At 41.5% G+C, this 9,980-nt stretch overlaps 1 long non-coding RNA gene across 1 annotated transcript in view; it reads right to left on the bottom strand.

Annotated features, from left to right (window-relative positions):
• The window catches only part of LOC136829390 (uncharacterized), a 171,260-nt gene extending 162,525 nt beyond the window's left edge, over positions 1–8,735 (bottom strand). Inside the window, exon 1 of the long non-coding RNA XR_010850373.1 lies at positions 8,661–8,735. This is a non-coding gene — a long non-coding RNA (uncharacterized lncRNA). The remainder of the gene's footprint in view (positions 1–8,660) is intronic.
• Between the last annotated feature and the right edge of the window lie 1,245 nt (positions 8,736–9,980).

Genomic DNA, 9,980 nt, shown 5'->3' with positions numbered 1-9,980 from the left:
TGAAGGGAACAAAATTAGTTTTATAATAATACTACGGTCTTTAAGTTATGTCCCGTTTATTTTCTTATTATAGTCATTATACAGCAATCCTGGCATATTCTATTAGTTGAACCTCTCTCGTATTTGCTTGTTTTATTTTTTTACACGTCTCTTGATGTGATGCAATTTGTGTGTGTGTGGAATGGAATACAAAATTTAGGCAAGCGCTGGGACCTTTGAGGTCAATCAGCGCTGAAAGGGAAAATGGCAGTAAGAATGTCTGAAATGTGCAACAGGAGGAAAACCTTGCCGTTGCACTGGGAAACAACTGTTGGAAGGGGGTGGAAAGTGAGATGGAAGAAGCATATATGAACGGAGGTACGGCAAAAGGAATGAAGGGGTTGGAGCTAGGGGCCGAAGGGACGCTGCCAAGAACCTTAAGTAATGCCTACAGTGCACCCACGGGATGTGTGTGTGTGTGAATTTGTTCGAAATTAAATAGCAATAATACGAGCACAACAAAATCTACTCGAATGCTCATGGTCACACGTAGACATTCAGGTCTGAGAGAGAGAGAGAGAGAGAGAGAGAGAGAGAGAGAGAGCATCCCTGTTTTGCAAATTCAAGCCGGACTAATCCCCACCCACGAGTTCTTGAGAACTTGGAAGCTTCCAAGCAAACGAACGCTTCTCACCCCAACCTTGCTTCCTGGGGATTTCCATGAGAGGTCGCAAGAGATCATGACAACCAAGTATTCTTTAGGATTTAGGTTTTTTTTTTTTTTGTACTCTCTGATATCCTTCCAGACAAAATTTATCCCGATCCTCACCATCCAGGCTTTAGTACCGGAAAATATATACATATTAAACCAAACGTCCACTGTTACCTTTGCAAATTTGTCAAATACCGATGTCATTGAACTTGAGAGAGAGAGAGAGAGAGAGAGAGAGAGAGAGAGAGAGAGAGAGAGAGAGAGAGAGAGAGAGATTATGTACAACACATGAAATTATTTCTGCAAGTTCATCCTGAGACAGCTATCTACAAACATATCACTATCAACATGTTCAAACGTATTCTACTGACAGCTATATAGACTTCTTTGCTTAAAATGCACGCACGAATGCAATTAAACCTCACCAACGTACAATAACTTATTTCGACAGGTCAGCTGCTGTTTCCCGTTCTCCTCCAGGTGCATAGTTCGAATAACTAAGTCGTCCGGACAAGGTGAGAGGCGGCAGGTTATTTCTGGAAGAGATACGACCCAAAAATAGGAGTTAAAGAGCCTAGCTAAGAAGGGAGGTGGGGAGGGGGAAGGAGGGGGAGGGGGAGGGAGAGGAGTAAAAGGAAGTGTGGCCGTGGTGTGGAGGATGAGGAGAGTGGTGATGCAACCAGGAATGTTTCTAGGCTAAATGATAAGGGCTCGCTTACGAGGAGGAGGAGGAGGAGGAGGAGGGAGAAGGGAGGTTGAGGAAGACTAGAAGGTTCGGTTGGCGGTGTATGTGTGTGTGTGTGAGGGTACGTGCTGGTAGTAGTTGGTTCAACGTGGCTAGAGGGGAGGACAGAAGGGTAAAAAGGCAGACTGGTAGCTATCAATCTAGGTGGTGAGCCGCCATCAAAATCGTGTCCTCGTCCACCCATTCGCCCTATTCCATTTCCCGCTGATTGCAATTTCTATACAGCACTGGACACGGGGCCCTATCATCCTCAAGTCCATTTTTTTCATTATTGTTATTATTTCTTTTCCTTTCTCTCGCTGAGAATTATTTTGGCGAGGCATTGATCATAGAGCCTCGATCGACTGGGGAAGAAGCGAGGAGCTGGGTGCCGTTTTCCAACTCGGTGTCTACAGCACAGTCACAACCGGGCCAGGTAGTCGAAGAACACAACCCAGGGTGCGCCACCACCCTCATCATCAACATCACCACCACCATCATCACCATCATCGAGGACTGTTCTTAGAGGATTCTCAGGAAAAGGAAAAAGTGGAGGCTGTCTGAAGGAACAAGGAACCCCGACACTGAATCGGAAGACTGATGATATAGTTATGTCAACAGATGACAAAGGGAATGTGTCCAGTGACGAATGGCATTGCTAAAGATTACGAGATGATTGAGAGGGGAGATTACGTCCAGAAGATAAGACCTTTCTTCCTTCAAGATTATCATTTTGAAATTTCCACCTACGGATTTAAACTGTTTGGTAATCATCGCGAGGTTTCCAGTGCAGTACCTGGTCATACGAAATCTGAATTATGCACGATTGTACACGCTAAATCTTTCATTATGTCCAGTATCACATAAAACTTGGGTTTATGGGCTCGTATGAACCCAAAGGTATATTTAATAGTGCAATTATATACAAACAATAATATGAACGCTAAGCACATCTCGAAGCATTATAACATTAAAGGAAACCCCCAAAAGGTCTTAATTAAAAAAATCTATCGTTCAAATGGTAAAACCAGCATGAATCGCCGAATTTGATGATTTTCACCAATCAAAGATGGTATGAAATCAATTTCATGAAGATGCAAAAGGATAGGATGATGAAAAGCAATAAACAAATCGAAATGAAATGTAACGAAAGTGTGTGTGTGTGTGTGTGTGTGTGTGTGTGTGTGTGTGTGTGTGTGTGTGTGTGTGTGCATTAAAGAGTCCGAGTTATGCTCGACACGATCTCACACCCAAGTAGAAGCAAAACATCGCAGGAAACAAAGCCATACCAAGGTTGCTATGTTATCGCCGGGCTTTTTAACATGGACCCAGCCAAGCCTATCATTATCAGGCCCTTTGGTTGGAACGATCCTGGGAGGTGAAGGACCCCTGTTTATTTTCAATCACAGCCATGTAAGGGAGACTGCAATCCCTTTTCCTTCAACTGTCGATGAAAACTTGCCCAAATAACTTCAGTTAAATGTCCGGGCGTTTAAAGAGCGCCAAGACGCGCAGACGGACTACTGACAGCGCTGCATTCTTCGCACCGGCAGCAGACGAGAGGTTTCTTCGGCAGACTCCTCCTCCCCTGTCAGTCTAGACAGAACTTCGGCAACAGCACCCCAAAAGACTAGGGTCTCGCGAATCGGGGAATGATCTTCATGACCGGGCAAATACTTCGGAAACTTTAAATCTTGTTTTTTTTTTTTTTTCCCTCTGGCAAACTCGTTTGCAGGTACGACATGAAGGTAGGAGAGTAGTATTATAAAGACCTACGGAGAATGCTGCTGAATTTCCTACTACAGAAACCGTAGGGTTTATTTGCAGCTGCGCGGTTGGAAACAAAAACTGAATAGTGACTTGCCATCAAACTGAAATTACTATTATACTTTTCATCAAAGGTAAAAAAGGATGGTTTGGTTTGGAGAACCCGTCGAATGTCTAACAGCTAAAATGTATTACCTGAAATACCGTAATGAATGTTTCCAGGATCCATTCAAAGTCGGACACGCCTACTAAGAGAGTATGTCTAATTTTCATTTCCTCAAATGACAGTCCTCTTCCAAGAGAAGGGTAATGTAGAATCTTTCGTGGATGCGCGAAGGCTTTCTCTTTTCCCGGCTTTTCTTAATTTTCATCAAGACTGAACTTCACATGGGCATGAAGTGCCAGTCCCGTCGACCTTTTATAAACAAAATATCAGAATGTCATAATACAATCAACGACAGTAATACGCAGGTCCTGAACACCCCAGTACCAAATATCCACTTTACAATATCATAGCGCAGAACGTCTAACATTATAATATTAATTGATAACTTAAAAACAGAGGAATGGAGGGCATGTTCCTCTTCCACCACACTCAAGAGAAAATGGAATCTTGTCATCAGTAAAAGTGTCAAAGCAGAACCCACGAGGTACCGTACATAATTCCGGGTTGGCATTTAACTTCCCAGTTCATCTAATGAGAGTGACATTTCATTATCTCACATATTCATCACAAATACGTAAGAACAGAAAACTTGGGCTGAAGAAAAGTGTAAAATAACTTCTTTCCCTCTAAGCTACTTTCAGCGATAAAAGTTTGGATTTAACCTAAGACAGACACATATTTCCTTTTCAGATGCTCCAGCTTGAGAGAGAGAGAGAGAGAGAGAGAGAGAGAGAGAGAGAGAGAGTCTTCACAAACGATTCCAACTCCAACACAACGAAAAGCAAGGAGAGTCATTACGCGAACTTTCCTTTTAAGCGATGTGGTGTAATGCAAGTTCATTCCTGAAGGTGGGTTTCCCGCGGACCACCAACACCGAAGAGGCGAGCGTCGCAAACGAAAGGTCGAGAGAGCCCCTGACCCAGACCTTTCCGAGTAATGAGAACTGATAAGATCTGCTGAACGTGTCATCATCGTTTGAAAGAAATTAACGATAATTTAAGGCGGCTCGAGTCGGAGCTACATTATGTCCCCGCCGGGTTCGTTCTTCTTCTGCCATGCGAACTTTCCTGTCACTGATTTTCACGTCGATTGTGTCAGGTCTCCGGCCATTTCTTGAAGGACTGTCGAGGTTCGTTTCGTCATGCTAACAATTCGCAGTCGTTTTTTCCTAACTTTCCTTTAATCCTTCCCGCATATATAAAGCGGGATCTTTCTTTTTTTTTAATTTTAGAAATGTTATCTCTCCAGTCTACGCTGATATTCATCTTTCATCTTGTCACCGTTCATCATTACCCCTTGGTTGTATGATCGTCATGACAATTCAAATACGTAACCACATTTAAGACAAATTTCAAAAGCGTTCTGTGTACCACTGGTAGTCCGATCAGCTTAGTCGAGCAACTCTTAAGATGGGTGACCGTCAAGAAGCGCCAAACGCCTACTTCATATATACAGTATATATATACATATAATATATAAATATACATACACACACACACACACACATATATATATATATATATATATATATAATATATATATTTATATATCTTTAGATCAGATATCTTAAGTTCTTCAAAACTGCAGACGACTTTTATGTCTCCAAGTATAGTCTACGTGCAACGTTTGCCCTGTCTCGCGTATTAACTCTGCCCAGGAACAGGGACCTGAAGTCTTTGCCAACCTTCTGGCAAGCTCTGTATCTCGAAAAAGGTCCTGAATAAACACACACTGATAAAGGTATTAACAATATAGTAAAGCAGTTGACAAGCTAAAAGGAACATAAATAAATTCTATAGCATATGTGAAATGGCGTTACTCAAGGAATATACATCGTCAAGAATTTTGAAGTCTCTTGATACTGCCCCAATCACCGGATCAACCTCTTGGTGTAAGGGACGGGCTTTCGCCCCTTCACAAAGACCTTCAAATAAATTCTCATTGAGAGGTCTGGGTAATTTTGACCCGTGTTATGCAGAAAGAAACGACCACAAAAATAAATAGAAACGAGAAATGAACAAGATCACCAAAATCTCGTGAAATTGCTTAAACTTTAACAAACCATTTTACACAGTTTCGTGACAGTTCGTCTAAAATTCCCTATTATATAATCCTTCTAATGTGCAGAAAGACAAATAAAAATATTTTGGTTTCCATGAATGGAATACTCCATCAAAATTCCGACACTAGCGATTTTTTTATTCCCGAGAAATACCTACAGTTTGTTCGTCTTTATAAATAAATATTAAGTGAAATACGTTGTTTATGGCGCCAATCACTAATATCAAGAGTTCAAAATGCGGGCAAAGTCTAACGATACACTTCATCGTCCAGCACGTTCCGACGTTAACTGTTCTTTCCTCATTATTATTATCATTATTATTATTATTATTATTATTATTCAGAAGATTAACCCTATTCACATGGACGAAGCCCCTCAGGGGTCTGACTTGAAAGTCCAGCTTCCAAGGAGTATGGGGTTCATGTTGTTATACTGCAGATGCAAAATGTCCACTTGTACCTCCCATATTATGGCCATACATCAAGGTCCTTTTGACAGCATCGGCCAGCAAATGAATACCGTTTCCTCCCAGAGGTCCTCTTTACCTCCTCACAGTTACCACACCTTAATACTAGTCCATTAGATACTCCATGTCACTCTATCATGAACGGGCTCCGGCCTTTCACCTGCTCTAATCTCTCCGATGCTGCTTCTGCTATCGATTTCTTGCTTGTAGCCGACCAGAAAAGGCTGGAAGTTTCCGTTGTATAAAGAAATGGTGCACTTATACTGAGAGAGAGAGAGAGAGAGAGAGAGAGAGAGAGAGAGAGAGAGAGAGAGAGAGAGAGAGAGAGTGTGTGTTATTTCTCTCTCTCTTTCCTGTCCCTCCCCTTTTTTCCAGCTGTTCGTTTAATACATATTTATCGGTCTTTCATTCAGCGGAATGATTTCGTAATGTGCTGTTCAATGCATCGGAGGCAAATTTATTACGGCCAGCTATTCATAATCGGCGGGGTTGTCCATGTTTGGCTTGCATGACACCACCATGTTTGTTTAGTTACCTGACGAGGAAAGGTACAGAATATAACACTGAGGAAGATGACAATAAAGGGCAAAGGAAACTAATATACTCTCAAGGTTTCATGTGAACGGAACCCTTTGTGCCGTTGAGATTATCTCTCTCTCTCTCTCTCTCTCTCTCTCTCTCTCTCTCTCTCTCTGCTATAATTACGTGTGGCCAAGATTAATTAGATGCGAGCCGGCAATGATCGCGAATTACCTCCCCGTAAGATGGATCGCCTCACACAGATGCGAATATAATTGTTACCCTCCGAAGCGTCCGAGAAAGGACACCTTTTCTTCTTCTTCTTCTTCTTCCCGGCAAGAATTCCAGTCATTCTGTCCATTTGATTGAGGCATCTGCAGCTGCTGTTGATGTTGCTGCACCAGTTGCCGAGTAAAAGGGAGACTCAGTGGGAAGATGGAAAATAATGATAAAGCAACGGAAGGTGGATGTTGGAACTGACATTCTGCTTTCCACATACTAACGGTTCGCCGTAGAACAGTTGTGGAGTTCTGCGATTTAAAACGGTTAGTCCCCAATGACCACTTCGTATGTTTTATTTGCGTATACAGAATCTCCCAGACATTTGTAAAATAACGACGTGGGCACGGCATAACGAACAATCTTTTGCCCTAAATTGTTGATATTTCTTCTCGCATTAAATTTACAGAAAGAACAAAGAAAAGCTTCGGGAACCCTCTACTAACTGTGACCACAGAGAGAGAGAGAGAGAGAGAGAGAGAGAGAGAGAGGAATATGACTGCAGGAGAACGAAGATGAAATATTCTTGGTTTAAATGTCTGGGCAGCAATCTCGCGCAGCGGCGCAGGACCACTGGCGGCCATGCCCGCCCGCCCAGCAGAATGCTGCTGTTGCTCCACTAGACATGCCAAACAGCTCAGGAACGAGGGGCGCATTCCACTGGGTTTCACTCGTCCGAAAGGTGCATCGTTCTGTTCTGCAATTAGACATCGGACCCACTTAACGGGATGCAGACCCACGGCCGAAAATTAAAGAAAATGGATGAATGGCGTTGGGTGAGAGAGACCAAAATACCAGACTTTGTTCCCACACGCCGCCACCTCAAGAGGTCACGTGAGCTGAATCGCAAATGAGATACGAGGTGCGCAAACCCTTCTTCCTCTTCTTCTTCTCCTTCTTGTTTGATCAACACAAGAAACCGAGTTTACCTTTCGTTATTTCGTATCTCTCCTTGCAACTTACCTTGGACCATACAGCCTTCCTCCCCCACAACTATTCAACGTCACTCCACGCCATTCAAAACTCTTCAGCGTTCAAACCATAAACCTTCGACATGACAGACAGTTTAAACCTAAAGAGAAATTAAACAATACTTGGGGGCTAATTGAAGGAAGTGTAGTTACGGACACGGAACTGAAAGAGATGAAAACGAAGAGGTGGTTGGAGAGACGCTGGGCATTAGAGGTGGTCAAAAGCAAGCGACCTTGGCAGGAACGATGACATTACCGATACCCTCCTCTCATTTCTTGACCTCTTCTGGGGCCTTTTTTTTCTCTCTTTGCCGAAATGTAAATGCAACAGGGAAAGGGGGATAATGGAGGGAGACTCGTTAAAGAAGGCGAATCCCCAAAGGATATCAGATTTACATAATTACAGGTCAGAGAGAGAGAGAGAGAGAGAGAGAGAGAGAGAGAGAGAGAGAGAGAGAGGATACCATGCCCATCTCCAAAGGGCTAAAGTTGCCCATCCCCTCAAGTGCTGCTGAGTTCACGATGCAGCTGAAAATGCTATTGCACACTCTGGACCTCACTCAGTTCTCTGTCCCTCTATCCCAGAAAAACTGACTGATTTCTCCATAATAAACGGTGATTTCCTAACTTTTAACGACCAAAGTCCTGCGTGCTTCGAAAAAAAAAGATGTGTCGCTGTTAAGTGTATATTTGTTAACAGAAAACTCAAAAAATCAAAATACCTTCTGGAACCATACCTAACGTTCTAAAATAAAAAAAAAGTAGTCATGTCAACAGATTCTACATTAGTTCACAGCAAAGACTGAAAGAAGATAGACCTGGTCTCTAGGAGAAGCAGCCAAACACCAAGGCCCTAATCAAAGGACCTCAGCGTTTTAGCACCCAAGAGAAAATATCTGTTTATGAAAATCGAGGATTTTTTTTTTTTTTTTTTTTTTTTTGGTGAAATAGAACAACAAAATTTCTGAAAAATCTCCGACTCCGGGGTACCTTTGTTCCTGAATTCTGTACTTACTGTGAATATGCGGATATCAAGAGCCTCCTCTCTCCAGAGTCGTCAAATATTTGTGACATCAATGCCACCTGCAATAAAAGGTCATAACATGAGGAAAGAGCCCAACAAACGTGAATTAAATAATTGTGGTAAAAATGCAATTCATTTTTGCACATTATCTCACATTTCTATTTAATTCAAAATAATGATGAAAATCACTGAAACAAGTAATTAATTCACATACTCCAAACGGTAGGTAAAACTGTATTATGAACAAAGAAGTTCTCAACCTAAAGTTCGATTAATCGTAATTATAGAAAAAGTAGTGACATTACATTTACCATCGAAGAGAAAACAACCTCAATGATAAAAAAAGGTACTTTTATGAATAACGAATTTGAATTAATTATAAAAAAGGTACTTTTATGAATAACGAATTTGAATTAATTATAAAAAAGGTACTTTTATGAATAACGAATTTGAATTAATCACCTATGTTAATATGTCAAACAAAGGAGAATCACTTGTTTATTAAATGGAATAAAATCTTTATAGACATAGTTAATAAAAATCACAAACAGAATCTTAAGTCTTTAGTTGAATGACGGACAAATCACCCGCTAAAAAAATCCAGTATACAAAACTGAGTTTCGGTAAACCTGGAAAAACTGTGAATAATTATACACTTTAAATTATATCGTCATGCGTTGGCTGGAAAAATAAAACTTACTTTTCTTCCGCGTATATTTTATGCACATCCATGAAAGTGAAATGTGACCAAAAGCAGATGGGATTACATATGAATACCCTATTCATTTAAAGAGAGAGAGAGAGAGAGAGAGAGAGAGAGAGAGAGAGAGAGAGAGAGAGAGAGAGCAAACACACGTCAGCCACAGACGGGTGTGTAAAAGAGAAAGAAGGTAATCAAGACTCAACTCCCTTATCTAAGAACGATCAAACCATACCATAATTCCAACCGAAGAAAACAATTACGGCTCGCTATTTACACACGGACACGCACAAAAGCCATAAAGAATTGAGTAACATAACTAGAGCACAAGCAACATCGAGACAACAGTGTTAAGAGACCTTGACATATGTACCCTTAACCCAATGTGGATGCTGGAGTCGAGGGGTCGAACGTGCTTTTGCTCGAGACAATTTCGAATTATATCAGTGTCAAACAGCAGTAGTTTGTTCAATCACAAAATCCTCGGCTGCTCTCAAGAAAATGCTGCTGAAATCTTGAGAAACTGCCACTGCCGCTGAATATGAGCACCTTTCATTGTGCAGGTAAATGGATGTTCAGTAGATGAAAGCTCTGCAGTCTAATTAGAAAAA

This window comes from Macrobrachium rosenbergii, chromosome 4 (assembly GCF_040412425.1).
Source record: "Macrobrachium rosenbergii isolate ZJJX-2024 chromosome 4, ASM4041242v1, whole genome shotgun sequence".
In the NCBI taxonomy this organism is placed as follows: Eukaryota; Metazoa; Arthropoda; class Malacostraca; order Decapoda; family Palaemonidae; genus Macrobrachium; species Macrobrachium rosenbergii.
The sequence above is the reverse complement of the archived record's forward strand: the minus strand, read 5'-3'. Positions and strand labels throughout refer to the sequence as shown.